This window comes from Lissotriton helveticus, chromosome 1_1, assembly GCF_964261635.1.
Source record: "Lissotriton helveticus chromosome 1_1, aLisHel1.1, whole genome shotgun sequence".
NCBI lineage: Eukaryota > Metazoa > Chordata > Amphibia > Caudata > Salamandridae > Lissotriton > Lissotriton helveticus.
Genome location: NC_136057.1, coordinates 1,940,963,783 through 1,940,983,105, shown reverse-complemented (window position 1 = coordinate 1,940,983,105; position 19,323 = coordinate 1,940,963,783). Strand labels below are relative to the sequence as shown.

Below are 19,323 nucleotides of genomic sequence, written 5' to 3'. Positions count from 1 at the left end.
TCAGCACCTGTAAAGTGAAATACACAGACAAACACAAACAGACATACACATAATTAATATAAGCCATTGTGTTTGATCATGGTGCTCCATAGTATGTGGCATACGTAGTGTTCCCAAAGTAGACACAAGTTTTAACACCATCCAAGTAGCCCTGTGGGGATGATATCGTTAACTCTGGGAGGTGAAGTGTTAAGGGTGTCTTTAAAAACTTAAGCAAGTTGATAGAGGGGTTAAAAAACACGATATGTGTACTCCTTATGAAGGGATCAATGGACCAAAGGTCTGTGACCCCTTAAGATGGTAACTTAGACTTATATCTCACTTTAAAACAGGGCGATACTTGCACCATGGGTCTCGGGAGGGGGGTTGGAGCGTGCCTGGCACATCCTGTAAAAAAGAAAGGTTTGCTTAAAACCTCCGTAAAAACGGGTGAACACTTAGCTCGTTTTTGTAGAATGGCAGCGATCCTGTAGCTAAAGTACACTCACGCCCTCAACGCTCTTAGCCCGCTATGAACCTGGGTATTGCCTCAATACCGGACCCCGACGATGGAGAGCGGGGCCGGTGGCTGAGTGTTAAAGCATTTGCGCTGCACGTCGCGCCCTTCCGGGTGGGCGCATCCAACCAAAACGAGGTTTGGAACGCACCCGCCCAGTATGGAGAGGCGCGGCCGAAGTCTAAAAAGAGGCTTGGAAACATGAGCCAATCAGATGTCTGGCCGGCGTGAATGCCGGTGTAGAGCTATTCAGCTCTTGCTCGGGCTCAATTTCTGGAATGTGCTTAGGATTCCAAACCGATTGGTTAAATGCAGGTAGTGCAAAGAATTACTAAATACAGGTCGTTGGGCTGACATGTTAATGCTGTATGGTTATGCAAAAACGGTTAACCCTATCGCCGTGTTAATTCGTGTAGAGAGTGATAGAGCACCTCGAATGGGATAATTGTTACAGAGTGGCACAAAGGGCCAATAGTACAAGAGTAAGTAATGTCTTATTCTGTGTCTTAATGGGATATGAAATGTTATCCCCACCAGGATGGTTATGTTCGTGTGAACACGGAGGGAAAACCTGTGTAGATGGTCATATTGGTTACTAGGCACATAGATACATGTAATACATATAAAAGTAACATTGAAAATGCAGAAATAGGTTATTCAAGTGTGGATTACGGGGTATTCAGCTCAAGATAGCACAGTGTTCCACGGGATGTCATAGTTGAGGCCGTTAGTATTAGTGCCTAAGCGATACACCCAGCGCTGCTCTTTCTCAAAGAGTCTGCTAGTTATGTTTGTTGTGCCATTGACTACCTCGATTATGGTCCACCTCATGTCATTAGGTGTATGGTTACTGTCCAGAAAGTGACGGCTCAGCTTGGTTGTCACTTTTTTACATCTGACATTGCTTCGGTGTTCACAAATACGCTGTTTGACCTTGCGTGTGGTCATGCCAACATAGCAAAGCTGGCAGGGGCAGGTGATCAGATAGACCACATTCATTGTGTTACAGTTTGTGTGTTCTCTCTGTGTCTATATCCTCCCTGCTTCCAGCGACAGTGTTTTAGTTGCTTCTGTTAGGTGGCAGACGCTGCAGTCGGAGCAAGGGTAGTGCCCGGTGATTCTTGGCAGGCCCCATGCTGCAGTTACCGTGGGCATAACATGGGGTGGCTTTTCTTTTGGGCGAGTGTGGACCAAGGCATCTCTCAGACTCCATCCTTTTTTAAAAGAGAAGTGGGGTTTCTCCCAGTTCTCTTTGCAGGATGTTAAAATGTTCCAATGTTTATTGATAGTTTTTTTCATCAGATTGGAAAGACTGTTATATGTGGTTACACATGTGAGAGGTATTGAATCAGGGTTATTGATCTTTTCTTCCAAAAGCGCCTCTCTCGGTTGATTTCTTGCTCTCTTGAATCCCTTAGTCAGGATAGGTGCTGGGTAGCCTCTATCTTTAAGTTTTTCTGTAAGACTAGAGGACTGTTCTTTGAAATCTGAAAGAGTGCTACAGTTTCTCCTTAGTCTGAGATATTGCCCATAAGTTTCCAGGTCACTGTCACTCCCTGACCAAAGGAGCAGGATGTCGTCTATGTAGCGCTTCCATAAGAGCATTGACGACGAGAAAGCTGTGGTTGGTGGCAGAATGTATTTAGCCTCGAAATCAGCTACATAAAGCCCGGCCACACTAGGAGCAAAAATACTGCCCATAGATGTTCCTGAGCACTGGAGAAATAGCTTATCTTTGAAGGAAAAGAAGTTCTCTTTTAGGGCTATGGTGGCACACTCAATGATAAAAGCCTTGGGTGTCTGATAATCCCATTCAATAGAGTCTAGAGATTTTTCCAGGACTTTGATAGTGTCGTCCTGTGGGATGCTCGTGTAGAGGCTTTCTACATCAAGAGTCACTAGGGTGACTGAGTTCTCTGTGAACTCACCTCCGATAGTAATCGTAAGAGGATCTTGGTATCTTTGAGGTAAGTAGGAGTTGATTGTACTAGGGGTTTCAGGAAATAGTCACAGAACTGTGACAAGGGCTCCAAGAGAGAGCCAATCCCTGACACGATGGGACGCCCTGGAGGTGGCAACCGGTTGTTATGCATTTTAGGCAATGTGTAGAAGTATGGTATAACACTGCTTGTGTTATTCAGAAAAGCTGCTTCGTTTTTAGACAAGTGACCTCGTTCCTCCGTCTGTTGAACCAGGGTCGTGATCTTGTTGGTAAGGTCTGCAGTAGGGTCTGTTGTGAGTGGGGTATAGTTTCTGACATCCCCAAGCAAATCATTACAAGTCTTCTCGTAGTCTGTAGTATCTTGAATGACAATACCTCCACCTTTGTCTGCCGGCTTGATGGTTATTGAGGTGTCATTCTGCAGTTGTTGTAGTGCTTGGTATTCAGCGGTGCTGAAATTGCCAAATATCTTAGGGTTCTGGCAGGATTCCAGATCTTTGAATACAGCCTGCTCAAAGGCTATGATGGCCGCAGGCACGGTGTATGGGGGAGGGGTGAAAGTGGAACTCGGTCTAAGTCCTGTATCACCTTTCCTGGTTGCTTCAGTTGGGTCTGCTTTACCTTCAAAGAATGCTTTTAATTTTAAATTCCGAAAAAAGCCAGCAAGTTCGCAATGCAGCTTAAACTTGTCAGGTCTTGCTGTGGGAACAAAGCCTAAGCCTTTCTCGAGTACCTGAGTTTCAGTAGGGGTTAGTACCCTTACAGACAGGTTAGTCACTAGGCTCATATCCCGCTCGTTCCCGGCTGTTGGTTGCTGCGGGTGTGATTCGCTACAGAGTCGTCCTCTTCCCAGGATACTCTGTTGTTGCCTCTCCTTTTGCCTCGGCCCCTCCGGCCGCTCTCTAAAAAAGGCTGTCTGTACTGATTATGAAAATTTGCGGGGGGCATAAAGCCCGGGTTCCAGCCCATGAAGGGATATTGTGGCGGTTGAAAGGCATAGGGGGGAGGGCCCATCATCATTTGTGGTGGGTGCCATTGTTGATGTTGGCCCTGGTTGCCTTGCCTGCCCCTGTTATTCCTATTGCCACGGTTCCCTCTTCCCTTTGTTTGTTTGAATGAGCTATGGCTTGACCCACTGCTGTTAGAGGAGTCATCATCTGAATAATCAGATTTACTAGCATTGCATGCTGGTGGAGTGAAGGTTGCTGCAGAGTAAGGGTACACCTTTTCAAAGTCAAATTTCTTTTGATCTTTTTGGAGTTTAGTTGCTTTTGACTGCGTCAGGTTGTCTTTATACTCATTGAGTTCTTTATTGAGTTCATCCAACCGTTTCTTAAACCCAGTAATTGTTGACTTAAAGTGGGATTCAGTCTCTCTAATTTCCACCATTAGTGCCTCAGAGAGTCTGAGTGCTGTTTTTATTATTAAGACCAACCAGTCGCGCGTGCAATGCCACGCGATCATGGCCCAGTCTTTTCTAAAAGTAGCATCGTTGAGAAAGATGCGGGGGGCATTTGTGACCAGCAAACCTTTTGGCGCTGCGTTGGAAACGAGGTATTGCTTGAGGATAGTACCGTGGAGAATGGTACGTATGTGCTCTCTTTTTTTCTCTGTAAGGTTCTCCCATTCAGTGGTGTTGGCTATTGCTTGCGATATGTGTGGATCTGCAAATAGTGCAGGATCCGACATTAGTTCCTCAATTTCGGATTCGGAATACGTCAGGCCCATGTTCGCCATGGTGAAGTATCAAAGTGAGGAGATAGGAGTACGTAGATAAAATAGGCAAAGATAAATAAAGTATTTATCTTGCTTGAAGTAAAAAAACTCCCACAGCTATGCGCTGCTAGGATACATAACAACAATGGGAGAGGTAGGGAAATTCAAGGACACTCTCTCAGTCCCCGGTTAGATACAAATAAACAAAAACAGAGAGGTCAGATCAATCTAAAAAAAAACCACAGAGACGGAGTCAGATAAGAATCACACACCCACTTTGGGTGGGAAGGAAAGCCCTCACACACCGACCTAGTCAGTGTCATGCTTCATCATCGGGCCCCACCAAAGAGGCCGAGTGCCTCTTCGGTGTGCTGCGACGCCAGAAAGACTGCGGAGCTGGTTGTGTGAGAAGGGCGTGCTGTGAGGTAAAATTAAAAGTGCCTAAAAAGGGTATCAATAACAAATTTTAATGAGTGATCCCTACTGGGCGGGTGCGTTCCAAACCTCGTTTTGGTTGGACGCGCCCACCCGGAAGGGCGCGACGTGCAGCGCAAACGCTTTAACACTCAGCCACCGGCCCCGCTCTCCATCGTCGGGGTCCTGTATTGAGGCAATACCCAGGTTCATAGCGGGCTGAGAGCGTTGAGGGCGTGAGTGTACTTCAGCTACAGGATCGCTGCCATTCTACAAAAACGAGCTAAGTGTTCACCCGTTTTTACGGAGGGTTTAAGCAAACCTTTCTTTTTTACAGGATGTGCCAGGCACGCTCCAACCCCCCTCCCGAGACCCATGGTGCAAGTAGCGCCCTGTTTTAAAGTGAGATATAAGTCTAAGTTACCATCTTAAGGGGTCACAGACCTTTGGTCCATTGATCCCTTCATAAGGAGTACACATATCGTGTTTTTTAACCACTCTATCAACTTGCTTACGTTTTTAAAGACACCCTTAACACTTCACCTCCCAGAGTTAACGATATCATCCCCACAGGGCTACTTGGATGGTGTTAAAACTAGTGTCTACTTTGGGAACACTACGTATGCCACATACTATGGAGCACCATGATCAAACACAATGGCTTATATTAATTATGTGTATGTCTGTTTGTGTTTGTCTGTGTATTTCACTTTACAGGTGCTGAGATACTCCACAATTTGGAGCATTTTTTGGAATGAGCGACCCGCTCTTCTATTTTTAGCACTTTTTCACCTTTTTTATATTTTCACTTTCACGTCCCCAGGTCAGGGTGGACGATTAGAGAGTCCATACCGCCGGGGTTTAGTCCTGATGAATGCCTTGGTAAATTGAAACCACCCATATGGCAGAAACATGTTGACTGATTTAAATATTTCTGAATTTAACCAATCCTAAAACCTTGGCAGCTAAATTCAGACACATAATACTCTTTATATGTGCCTTAGGGATCACTCATTAAAATTTGTTATTGATACCCTTTTTAGGCACTTTTAATTTTACCTCACAGCACGCCCTTCTCACACAACCAGCTCCGCAGTCTTTCTGGCGTCGCAGCACACCGAAGAGGCACTCGGTCTCTTTGGTGGGGCCCGATGATGGAGCATGACACTGACTAGGTCGGTGTGTGAAGGCTTTCCTTCCCACCCAAAGTGGGTGTGTGATTCTTATCTGACTCCGTCTCTGTGTTTTTTTTTTAGATTGATCTGACCTCTCTGTTTTTGTTTATTTGTATCTAACCGGGGACTGAGAGAGTGTCCTTGAATTTCCCTACCTCTCCCATTGTTGTTATTTATATTATGCGGTGCCATTTTTGGGTTAACACATCACAAGCGGTTCTCTGTGAGATGGGTCTTGATATCACGTGGTGTGATTTGTGATGCAATTGTCCATATTATATATTTGTGATGTCACTTGAAATTATGTATAAGGGCGTAGCTTCCATTGGTGCAACAGGTGCAGTGGCACTGGGCCCAGAAGTCTTAGGGACATTAAACCCTGATTATTTATGTATTTTGCAATTCAAACAGCAGACAGCGGGACAATTTCCTACCTTGCACAAGGGCCAATGACACACCGGCTGCGCCACTGATTATGTGCTGTGATATCTGGCGCCCGTCTTATTTTCAGATGGTCTAATGAGCGATCTCATTCTTGACTGCAAGTAGTGGTATTTTTTATGTCAGTTTTGAAATCACACAGTGACGTCAAACCTAGTTTTGTTTACTTTCAATACCGTCCTTTATATAACATGCGGTTTCATTTTTGAAGCCAGTCTTGATAGTGCTTAGAGCGCCACTTGTGATGCCTTCATGGTATCGCAGTCGCTGTTATTTGTGATCACAATATTTGTAGTATATTTTGTGACATCCCTTGTGGGGTCAACTGTGACGCCATTCGCGGTAATGTGATTTGTAAAATACGTCTTCATATGACGGTGTGATTGTTTCTGGCGCAGCGTCATGCCACTTAACTGTTGGCTCAAATAACTTTGAGAAACTGTAAACATGCAAACTGCACAAACAACAAGCATTGGCAAAGCCAATAGGCCTTGCGTTGGCAGCTGGCCTTTTATCAAATTTAGATTTTGTTTGGTCATGGTTTTTGCAAAACATTATTGTTCGGAAGCTGCTGGACCCTCATCAATCTAAAAAAATATATTGGCTAAAGGCAAAAATGTTTTGGTAGCGTCTTCTGGCAGGGAATGATGGTGGAGGGGCGGGGTGGAGGGGGGACAAAATAAAAATACCACTTACCTCTTCCGCCGGTCGCGGTTCTCCTCCACTTCTCCAGCGAGTCCCGGAACCAGAAAGCGCCCAGGCTCCCCATTGTCAATCACAGCGCTGCAATGCAGTTTACAGTCCGATATACAAAGAACACTACAAAATAATTTACAACAGCACTGGCAAGAGACAGGAACTGATAAAGCTGGAATGTGCGCTGTGTTCACATCTGGTATAATGTGTCCTGCTACCACATCAGGTTCTACAAATAAAGGCAACAGTGAAGTAATCATAAAGTGAAAACAAACAAAAACACTGGCACAGATGGGAACTACCTTGTGTGTGGAAGTGCTCCTTGTGAAAGGGCTAAATCCAGTCACGGAAAGTGAACTTAGTCAGTGGCTCAAGTAGGTTCATTGCCTGTGCCGTAATCTGTAGTGGGTGGAACACAATGTGAATGATACAACAGACCAATGGATGAAGAGAGGTGGCTGAAAGCCCTGTTAAGTCAGTATATTATAGATACATTTTTAGAAAAATGTAAAGGTCTTGGCTAACACAAGACCTAACAAACAAGAAATGTCAGAAAATTCAGCTCTTTTAGTTAAGAGAGAGTGCCATATGCAGTTCCCAGAAAAAGTACCTGCATCACAATCCACACGAAGCGTTATTTTATTTTTAAATTATTTTGAATGGTGTTCAGCTGCCTTTTTTTTTAAATGAGAGGAGAGAGGAGTTGGCCTAACTGCTAGGGCAGCTGACCTCGAATCTGGGGACCCGGTTTTGAGTCTCGGCAATGACGCTGAACATCCTGTGATTCTGGGCAAATCACTTAATCTCCCCGTGCCTAACAAAAATGAATGTGTAATCATGTAACACAACCGGTGCTATGAATAGCGCTGTGATACCCGATACGGGTCACGTTTGCGCTATATAAAACTCTATCAAAATAAAAATGCCTATGCTTTAATTCTGCATCACATTTAGAAAGAGTAAATTGCACTTTAGGATTGTTTTTGAGCAGGAGGGTATACTTTCCTGCACAAAAACAATCTTGCCGTTAATGCAGGCACCCGTGACCATGCGCACACTCACTGCACCCAGCGCAAGGAGGGAACAGAAGGGCAGAATATCTTAGTAGATATGGTGCCTTTCTGCCCTCTCCGTTTCACATAATGCAGCACAGCAAGTTCTCCCGTTGCATTGTGTTGAGTGAAATGTTAATAAATCTGGCCATAGATGCTACCAGGGCCATACTGGGGCGACCAAACGCCGCCCTGGCAAAAATGCTCAAACCAACCAGCTCCCTTCGTATCTTCGTGCAATCTCTCGCCATCAATCCATTCTCTCTTTCCTCTCTATTTTACCTCTCTGATCGTTTCCTCTCTACCTTCTCCCGCCCTTTCTGTCTCTCTAAAAGGCCTTCTGTCCCTGCTGCAACTAACTTCAGATACCTGGGGAAAGTGGACAGATGTTCCAGGATATGCCCTGGGTTTTCAACATCGGCCACCAAGGGCTCCAGCCCACCTCTAGTGGAATAAAAGGACTGTCCGGCCCTAGGTTTGCTTACATTGAAATGTGTATTCAAAAAAGGGGGGACTGAGAGCTGGGTTATGAGGTCCTGCACAAGGGCTCCCAAATGAGGCTAGAATTCAAAGAAGGTGTACAGTTCCTGTGTGAGTGTGGGGAAAGACAGGTCTTTCTTCGTGATGCCCTTACACATCCCGAGAGGTGTCATGCTTCATCATAGAACGGTTGCCCCTCGTCTGGCCAGCGCTGCAATGCCTGACGGTTTCCCGAAACCGGGGCTTTTTGTCCGGGATCTTTTGAAGAAGAAGCCGTAAGGTGCGTGCGGGTGTGGGGGCTGGATAGTGCACAGTGAGATGAAAATGGATAAAATAGTTATAGAGCAGTCTTCTAGAATCACATTTTAATAAAAAGGTAGCTCTAGCCTAATTAAAAACCAAGAGTGTTCCCCTGTGTGGAGGATAATGTTCCTAGGGAGTGATCTATGTGTGGAAGGTCGACATTTTTCGTGCCTAGTCTTGCCCCTAATGGGTCAATTGGCACTTCTTCAGGACTTTAAGGAAATTAGTGGAATTCGTGCACTACCGCCTGGTATTCAGATAATTAGTATAAATTACCAGGGGCGGTAGAAATGCCCTAGTTGACGTGTACTGGGGAATTTATTAGACCCCTAGTACACCGTCAAAGGCTGACGGGGATGGCCAGAGCACCACGTTGCTCCGGTAGTAGGCGTGTAGAAGCAACTTGCTGTCCTCCTACCCTAGCTCCAGGGCTCTGGAGCTAGGGTAGGAGGACAGCAAGTTGCTAGGAACATTATCCTCCACACAGAGGCACACTTTTAGTTTTTTAATTGATTGATTTTTAATTGATTTTTAATTAGGCTAGAGCTACCTTTTTATTAAAATCTGTTCAAAAGATCACCGGTTTCGGGATTACGTCAGGCATTGCAGCGCCGGCCTGACGAGGGGCAACTGCCCCATGATGAAGCATGACACCTCTCGGGGTGTGTGAGGGCATCACGAAGAAATACCTGTCTTCCCCCACACTCACACGGGAACTGCACACCTTCTTTAAATTCTACATTGAAATGTGACCATACTGGTGACCTTTCTAAGTGAACAACCCCATTTGGAAAACAAACTCCCACAACCACTTGTTGATCTGTCAGAAAGAAATGGGATTTGGGCATCAAAAATGCATTTTCCTTCTCACCAAGGCTGAACTTATATGCGCTAATAGCCAGTGGCATAACACAAAATGATACCCCCTGCAGAATGTGAGCAAGGGACCCCAAGTCATGCATGTCTCACAGATATTCATTGGCCTTGGGGCTGAATGATGGCCCCCTGGGGGAAATCCTAAAAGCTTGTGTGTCCCCTGCATCTCAGGGGCTGCAATGGCATATGTTATGCTTTGTGAATGAGGGCTCAATTTAAAAAGTGATGAGAGGTGGTCCAAAGAAATACCAGGAATCAACTAAGTACAACAGGTTTTATTGTAAAGGAAATGTGTCTCCAACAGAAATCATCCAGTTTGTCAAACGCCTCAGCTGACTGTCACCGATATTCTAATGTGCAAGCCCAGAGAATCAGGAGTTTCATGTAACACAGTATTATGGTAAAACAAAGGGGGTTCTATAAGGGGAAGATACCAACTGTAATAAGACTTAAAGATGAGGAATAAGAGTATAATAATAGATACAAAGTTAAATTACAACAAAAAACCTTTTTCCTGTAGTGGTACTCCTGAAAACCCAATACAACCTGGGCCCTCTTACTGTAAATGAGTGGGTGGGAAACGCAATCAGTGTCATCTGTGCGGTTGTTTGTCAGAATATCAACAACAAAATGGGCTACAAAAATAGCTTAGCCAAAATATAATCTACCAAAATATAATGAAGGTCAGTACATATAGGTATGTATAGATTTAATATTCTTATTTTCACTCCATGTATCTTAAATATATATATAAATATATATATATATATATATATATATATATATATATATATATATATATATATATATATATACACATATATTCACTGAAAAAAACAAAGGTCAAAGTAACGTTAGAGGTAGGTGAATTTGTCAGTGACAAAATTAACGTTTTGACCAAAATTAAACACAGAAATTCACCAGTTATAGTTAGCAGTACTTATAACTTGCACCCCTGCCATGCACGGCTTATGACATAATTTATGACATCACTCTTGACATGTTTTATGACATCATTTATGCCATCACTGATGACATCTCAAATGACATTACTGTTGACATTTTCTAAACCTACCTCTACATACATGTACCTGCTTGGTACATTTATCTCCAAGGTATGTAGATCTTGAGTTAGGGATTGTAAATCTATTCTTCCCTGTATGCAATAACCTTTCAATATTTTGTCCTTCGATATTCTGTCGTGATTTTAGGGTATTCTGTGAGTCGATATTCAGTAGTACAATCCCCTATCCTATGATTCATATCCATCTTTCTTCTTACCCACAGATAATCTACCCTGCTGCCCACAGTCCATGTACACAATGGTCCATCTATTTTGAAGCTCCCCATTGACCTATCTTGCTATCCATAGCCTGCCTCTCCCACAGTGTCATCGCGCATCTAGCCTGGTGAGCTGAACTTATATTGCCTTGAGTCCCACTACTCGTTTATCCTATTCCCACATCCCATCTATACTACTGTCTTAAATTATATGTTTTTTGCACACTTTGCGCCTTTGCACCACATCTGTGTATTTAAGAAAACTCAGTTCCCATTGATTTTTAGTAGGTCATATAGGATCGAGTGTCGAGACTGCCCGAGACTGACAAAGTGTCCGGGACAACAGTGCAATATTAACGCTAGTGATATTATCAGACTAGACTTATAAAGCATCGGCTCTGCAAACATGTAAATGCCTATAATTTGCTTTGATTATACTTGTATCAAGATTTATTCAAACTGTTCCTTTATACTGATTGCAAACCAAATGTCTCTGGACATCTGTGCATTGCCTCAAAAATGTTTATTCAAGAAAAGATATTTGCAAGGGATTTTTGATAGGGCAAAAGCAAGATTTACTGTTTACACCACTTGAAAATGTGATAGCCTCAAGGACAATACTGCAATAATATGACAATGGAATTTTTAGACCAGGCATTAACTTTGTGATTTAAATATACTGTCCATACTTTGAATTGTATCCATCTGCGTCCAGATGCAAGTAAACTGTATTTTATGCCTGGATTTTAGAATACTATTATTGTCATTTTTTTTGTTACTGATTTCCCTGCACGTATACTGATTGTGATGTTTTATATCTTTTCATTGTAATCTTTTGATTAATACAATTAACGTATATTACTACTACTACTACCCTACAGTCCCATCATTCATCTATCCTATTGCCCACAGCGCACATGCACCAATATTTACAGCCCATCATTCTACAGTCCCCCATCCCACCAATCCTGGAGCCCTGAAGGTCGTTTATACTTCTATCTCTGACCCATTGTTCTGCAATCCCAAAACGCACATGGGACGCTGCCCACACCTCATCTATCCTGCTGTCCACTACTCATCGAGCCTACTGTCCACAGTCCATCTATCCTGCAGTCCACACCCCATCCTGGTCTTAAAATAGTCCTGGGCTTCACTAGTACTAATGTGCCCCAAAAGGAAAGGATTATTTGTCGTTATATTGGCCAAACAATTGCTTGGAGAACCCCAAACTCCAGTGTGTGGTATGTGGTGCTATATAAGTTTGACTTGTTCTTGTAGACCCTAATGAAGCAGTTGTTATAGCCCTCTCCAGTGGAATTACTTTTATGCAATTCAGTGGTACCCTGAACCAGGAAGAATGAAAAGCTGACAGGCTCTGGCAAGATTCAAGCTCCTGGCCTCGAGGTGGATCACAGACGTCAGCAGCGATTACTTAACTCCCTGTATGGTTGCCACGTTTCTGGTTGTTTATGTGGAACATTACACGTTTTCCTTGCACTTATGTGTGACATTTAAATTAATTCCTTATGTGCGACACTTTGAATGGCACCTTACCACCAGCAGAACAAAGCAGTTATGTCCATGTAATTTGATACATTTCAGAAATTACTGGCTTTTGTGCAAAATAATGGTCTAAAAAGGGCAGCTGCAATGTTCCCAAAGTGTTGTATGCAGTTCTTGAATGCAAAGTGCTGCATGCTTAAAATACATGACTGGTGAAAAGTGCCACTGGAAGTAGGGATGCAGGTTGCTTCATCACCACCATAAATCCTTGAATCTAGAATTAGCCTGGAAGAGGCCTTTATTTATTAGTCCTGAAGCTTTTACTTGGCTGTCCAGTAGAAATAGTCTTGTGACAGGAAACTTTGTTTGACAAAGTGCTGCAAATTGTTTTAAGAAGGAGAGCTGTGTTTACTATCCCTCTCCTACTGCATGTTTAGGGTATTTTGTCATTTTAACTAATGACACTCTTGGTGGGTTACAGTGAAAGTAAAAACCACATTCTTCCAGAGTTTTTTTTTCCCACACTTAATAAGTGAAGACATAAAGACACTTGATTGTGGTACAAATTGAAGTACACATATCTCAATATACAGACATCAGTAGTATGGAAAGTAGAGTCAAATCACTTAAGTTAGGTGATGTTGATGGCCAGCACCCCCTACTAGAAAATGTGTTCCAGCACCACTGATTACATGAAACACTGCCACTTGGCAGTCATGAACTTAACTTACCCAAACAAAAACGCGCACACACACTCTCTCTCTAAAGAATTGCATTTATTTTTTTGTTTACATTTGTTTATTAATTTAAAAATTTGGGGTTAGAGACTTTGTACATGTGCATACATCAGCAAAAAATAAAATCAGAAGCATTTGCATTTTAGTTTAAGATAAGGTTAAGAAGCAGCACATATCATATCCTCAATCAATGTCTGCTTTCTGTGTGTGATGAAGCGTCAACTGTTCAGTAGTTTATCCAATAAGAATGATGTTGTGCTTCTGATGTCGTTAATTCCCATGTCTGTGTGCACCATGTGCGGTGCAAGCATCGATGGGGTGTGTAGGGGGGAGGTCAAGGGTTGGGAAAGAGTAAAGGCGGGATCAGGGTGTGAAAAATGTTAATTTTTGCCCAACTTGTTTCTCTATGGCTCCCTAGCGCTTATATTTTGTTTTACTAATCGGACCAGGCTTTTGTCCCTCCTTTTCTATCAAATGTTTTGTACTCAGGATATTTATGTGTGATGTTAAGGCATTAGATCTTGCATCATTAATTGCATTTATATTACTTTATAAACAAGGACTGAATGATGGTCCTCGTTAAGCTCAGTACTGCTGCATTGGATAAGCTTACGATCTTTAATTAACCACTTTCAGATTTCAGTGTGGCAAAAGGAGATGGAAAATTGCTTCACATTATTTAAAAGTAGGAATGAAAATGATCCCAGATGATGAAAGTCACTGGAAAGGGGACAAAGTAGGAAATCCTGTTCACTCACTTCACTTTCTAGAGATAGATTTACTCTCTCTCTCTCTCTCTCTCTCTCTCTCTCTCTCTCTCTCTCTCTCTCTCTCTCTCTCTCTCTCTCTCTCTCTCTCTCTCTCTCTCTCTCTCTCACACACACCCACCCACCCACCACCACCACCCAGCCCACCCCCCCCTCTGCCACTCCAAAGTGAGAGAAGGGTGATGCTGTGTCCCATGATGGTAGAGCAAATGTCACTCTTCTTATGCACCTGATCCCATCAAAAACACCTCTTTGAAGTAGGCCATAATGTGTCAGACAGACTGATTAGCTGCAAATGGCTACACCCTGTACAACGCCTTCGGTCAGCAGGGGCCTTTTAGCGGAGTAAATTGCATTGTGGGACTTAAAGTTCCACTTTCTATAATTGTAAGTACATACTGTTGCCAAAAAGACTGACTGAAGGTGTCTGAGTGCAGTGGTGGCTGGTGACATTTGAAAGTGGCGGGGCGTAAAATTGTCGTACTGCACTGCGGCGAGCGAGCGACCCCGAACAACCTACAGGGGAACATTTTGAAAAAAGAGTGGACAAATGGTGCATTTTCAAGCAAATTTGAGGAAGCAGGAAGGTTAATAAAGCAATACGATTTAATTATTTATCATTTAACAAACTGCACATTTTTAGGAGCTATAGAGGAGATGGAGATACGTCGCTCCGGAATTATCTAGTGTTACCATTTTACAAAAGGGCCAGGAAGATTACATTAAAAAATGTGAAACCCGTTGCCAAAAAAAGATTAATGCTGTATGCCTTTGTTCATGCCTTCCCCCAGCACAAAGACATCTTTTTTAAAAAGGCCGATGTGCCTTAAGTTACCACATCCATATTTAGTATTCAGCACATTTACAAATAAAAAATACCTACAAGGAGGGAACGGGGCTACCCGTCTGGCCCATAATAAATTTGAACAAATATGGGAGTGCATGCCAGACTGGCTTAACAAAAAAAGATATACAACTTCCTCCACCAGGATGATACTATGTGTAAGAGCGTCCACCAGTGGGATCTTTACTTAATTCAGCACCCCCTCCAACGACAGATTGGAACCTCACACTTTGGCACCAAGCTCTCCCATCAGAGGCCAGACTTCCAACCATGCATTCTACTACAAAGCTGAGCGCTTTGAAGCAGGGTGCTACACATCACGTAAGAATCACAGTAAAACAGAACATTATAAAATTACATAAACATGTAAAAACATACCACGTCATGATGTGATAAAATAATGTAGCTGCATATCATATCTCAAACCTTAAAATTGCATTAAACAACATAGCACGGCATACCCTAGAACAGCACTAAACTATGTAACTTAACATTACATAACTAACAAACCATAGCACTGCAGTTTACAAACATGGTGCCACAACAACAGGAGCCATGTTCGTTCCCCTGTCAGTGCGAGGCCTCTCAATAAATCACCACGCAGCCTTCGGCTAGCACAGCAAGAGTTGACTGTGTCCTGGTAACCACTCGCAGCTCACGCGGGGGGGGAGGGTCACGAGGGGGCGAATTAAATATAATTATAAAACAGAAAACGTACCTCACAGCCGGTGCGAGCCACCTCTGCTTCCCTTGGCGCCTTCACAAACGGGAATCTTCGCCCGCCGCCTGCCCATTAGGAGACCGAGGGGCTCCTAATGGGCATGCGCAAGCCAGTGCAAACACAAGTGCGCATGACTGGGCACGGGCGAAAAATTCGCTCACCTTCCCCACTCATGCGCACTTGTGCTGCTGCCTGCTGACCCTGGTCTGACAATCATATCAACAAAAAAGAAGGAGGTTCCCCGTTGGGTTTTGATGATGCTGGCAGGAATAAGGGGGTTAATCAAGAAGGAAAAGAAAGCAAAACCCTGCCAGAACATATATATATAGGTCCTATAAAAGGATCCTTGATCAAAAACTAGGGTGATCAGCAACTAGACATCAGAGCCAAATACTACACGTAACAGTTTGATTTTTCTTTTTTTATAAAGCATTTTTGGCAGGGTTGTGCTTTCTTTTCCTTCCTGACAATCATATCGGTAAACATGATGCCGGACCGCCACACCCCCTTCAGTCTCTGAAGGGGGTGGGCAGTCTGACGTCATGCTGACTGACATGATTGTCAGTTCTCTCCTCGGCGTCTTTGAACTTAAGTAAACTGATTCAGTTTACTTAAGTTCAGAAACGCCGAGGGGGCTGCGGGTGGGGGGCTACGCCCCAACGCCCCGATGGACGCACCGCCCCTGTCTGAGTGGCTATGCTACATAAATATTTCCTAAATTTAAGGCCAAACAGCAATGAAGGTAAACTGTAGTAGTGCATGATTTAAAATGCATGCGAACTACAGAAAACCTGCGATCTTAATGATTTGTTGACAACAACTGAGTAGGCTATAGTGGCGACCTGAAGAAAAGAAGTGAAGATTAGAATCATGTCAAACAAAGTATTTAAAACCCGTCTTGTCATATTATGTCTAGCCACACCTAGGAAGTAGGACTTCTTGAAAAGTCAAGTCGAGCTTCTTACAAAATTCGAAAAGTGCGAAGGACTCTCTAACTCGTATCAAAAGGTCGTTCCATGCTTTAGGAGTGATGTAGGAGAAGGCTCGACTGCTGGATCTGGTTTTCTCTATGTGTGAGATGTGTGCAAGTAGGAGTCTGGATGAGCAGAGGTGTCTGGAAGGTTTGTGAAAGCAGATACGATTGTTGGGCCAGTGTTTTGTTTTGTCTTGAAAGTGTAGCTGAGGAGCCTGAATTGTGCTCGTTTGTGAATGGGAAGCCAGTGGAGCTCTTTCAGGTGTGGTGTGATTTTGATGGTGATTCTAGCCGCTGATCTCTGAATGGTCTACAGCAGTGATACTCACAGTATGTTCCGGGGGCCACATGCGGCCCTCCTGACCTTTACATGCGGCCCCCTGGGTAGCAGCAGCACTGGGCAGTTGTTTACTCGGCTCAGCACTAACATGACAAAAAAGTTAAATATACAGCAAACACATATTTAAAGGTTCATTGCAGTTAGGGAAAGAAAGTAACTAAGCCCTTTAGGAACACCTTCATTTTTAAAGACAGCTACTAGATATACATGCTTTGTTTCCCCTACACCCAATTTACACCCCCTGCTGGCATCAGTGCGGCCCTCAGTCACACACCGAGACCAAACTTTGCCGCCCGTGGGAAAATGTTTGCGAGTACACATGGTCTACAGCCTTCTGTTTTTTGGTTGATCCTGACATAGAGGAAGTTCCCATAGTCCAGCTTATTGTGTCCAGAGGGTGCGGGATTGGGAACCATTTAAAAATCTGCTTTAGTATTTTCAGAGTTGGGAAGCCTGAGGCAGTGACTGCATTGGCTTGGGTGGTCATATAGACATTGTTTTCAAGGATGATCCTGAGGTTCTTGGTGAACGTGGGAGTTGGTCCTAGTTCTGTTGGCCACCAGATATGGTCCCAGGGTGATTTGCTCTTCCAGAAAATCACGATTTTTGTTGTGTTGGAGTAGAGCTTTATAAAGTTGGTCTTCATCCACTGGGCAATTTCGGTCCTGCAAGCATTGAACTTGATCCAGGTAATGGGTGTCTTGTCCATGAGGGAGAGAATGAGTTGCGTGTCATAAGGGTAGGAGAGGAAGTTTAGGTAGTGAGAGCAGATGATGCTGGCTAGAGGGATCATATATGTATTCAGGGAGGATCCTTGCAGAACACCGCAGATGAGGTCGCGAACATGCAAGGTGTAAGGTGACAGGCTGACAGACTGGGTCCTTCCAGTCAGAAAGGAGCAGATCCATCGGAATTTGTGTCCTTGTATTTCGATGTAGTGTGGGTGTTGGCTGAGGATGGGGTGGGAAACTATGGCAAATCCTGCAGATAGGTGAAGAACTTCAGTCTTCAATCTCAGGGGTCTCACTAATACAAAGAACTTGGCACAGAAGCTGAAATATGAAAAGACATCTTTATTAAACTTAATTAAGTGAGACTACGTCACACAGAAGCCTTAGCAACTGAATGAGGCAGTCTGAGGAGTACAGAAAACAGAGGCCTTATATATGCTTAGGGTTACAAACTCAGCATAAAATTAAGGGGCAGTCCTAGCTTTTGCAAACATGCAAAATGCCTAACATGGACATGCAAGATCTGCCAAATATTAGCCAATAGAAAAACATTTTCAAACAAAGTATCACATGACAGAAACCACAGTTTGCAATAACCCAACCCAAAGTAAATTATTAAGAATGTCCCAAATCCAATCTCCACAAGCCGGACAAACCCATAATTGAAAGCACAATGCATGTAATGAAGAAACATAGAAAGGAAACAATGACAGATAACGAGCAAGATAAGGCATGTGTAGAGAAGCCAAAAGTTAACGATGTCCTGAACTTTGACTAGCAATCTCAGATAACAATCAACCAAGGAAATTGGCTTAGCGAGGTCAGTTTCAGATAAAGGGGTCAGTTCCTTACAATGCACCTTAGAGTCAAGAAAAGGCTTAGTTAATAAGTGCATGAACAACGAAGCCCATGCAACTTTGTTCGTTTGGTTACCTCCACAGGCCTACGTGATGGCAACACAAAATGGAGGCACGAACAAAATGGAACCCATATTCGGGACAAAGTCTCTGAATACGTAACGAACTCGCTAGTTAACATGACGAATTCACTCCATATTAGCCGTACTTACTAGATACGGTACAACATCACCAAAATCGTGACGGAACCATAACCTCACAGGACAAGACAGAATTTACAGAACCTCATAGGTTCAGGAGGATGAGGGCTGCCATGTTACCTTCATCCAGAATTATGCGGATGTCATCTGTGGTGGCGATAAGGGCAGTTTCCGTGTTATGGTTGGGTCTCAAACCAGACTGAGTGGAGCCGAGGAGTTGGTGGTGGTTGAGGTATTCGGTGAGTTGCCTATTGTTGATTTTCTGTAAGACCTTGGCTGGGAATGGTATCAGGGAGATTAGTCTGTAGTTGGCAAGTATGGAAGCATCTGCAGAGGGCTTCTTCAGCAAAGAGAGGAAAGGTTGTGTGCTTTCAAGCATCTGAGAAGACAGCTGAAGAGGTGGAGCTCTCCAGAATGGGTGTGAGTATGGCCCTCCTGGGTTGCAGTCCTCTGGAGTAGGTGCAGTGAGGGCAAGGGTTCGATGGGGCCCCTGAGTGGATGGACTTCACGGTGGTGGCAGTTTATTCTGGGGTGATGACGGGTCATGTGGTTAACATTGTTTCTTTGGATAATATCAGTAGCATTTGACAAGGTCTGTGGGGTCCGGTTGCTGATTGAAGTTGCTGTAAATGGTAGTGTTTTGTTGTTGTAGAATTGAGAAAGATTGTTGCAGAGGTCCTGCAAGGATGTGATTGAGTTGAAGGCTGCCGCTGGTGATGTCAAATCTTTCACAATGGTGAATATTTCTTTGCTTCTATTGGTGCTGGCATCGATGCAG

The 19,323-nt window shown here is 43.7% G+C and overlaps 1 protein-coding gene across 2 annotated transcripts in view; it reads left to right on the top strand.

The window, feature by feature from the left end:
- Positions 1-19,323, top strand: part of LOC144755126 (protein FAM163A-like) — a 276,361-nt gene that overhangs the window by 6,667 nt on the left and 250,371 nt on the right. The window contains exon 2 of one of the 2 annotated variants that reach the window (XM_078643666.1): positions 10,879-11,000. The exons of the other annotated variant lie outside the window; for it this stretch is intronic. The gene's annotated coding sequence lies outside the window, so the exon portion shown is untranslated. The remainder of the gene's footprint in view (positions 1-10,878; positions 11,001-19,323) is intronic. 2 annotated transcript variants of the gene reach the window in all.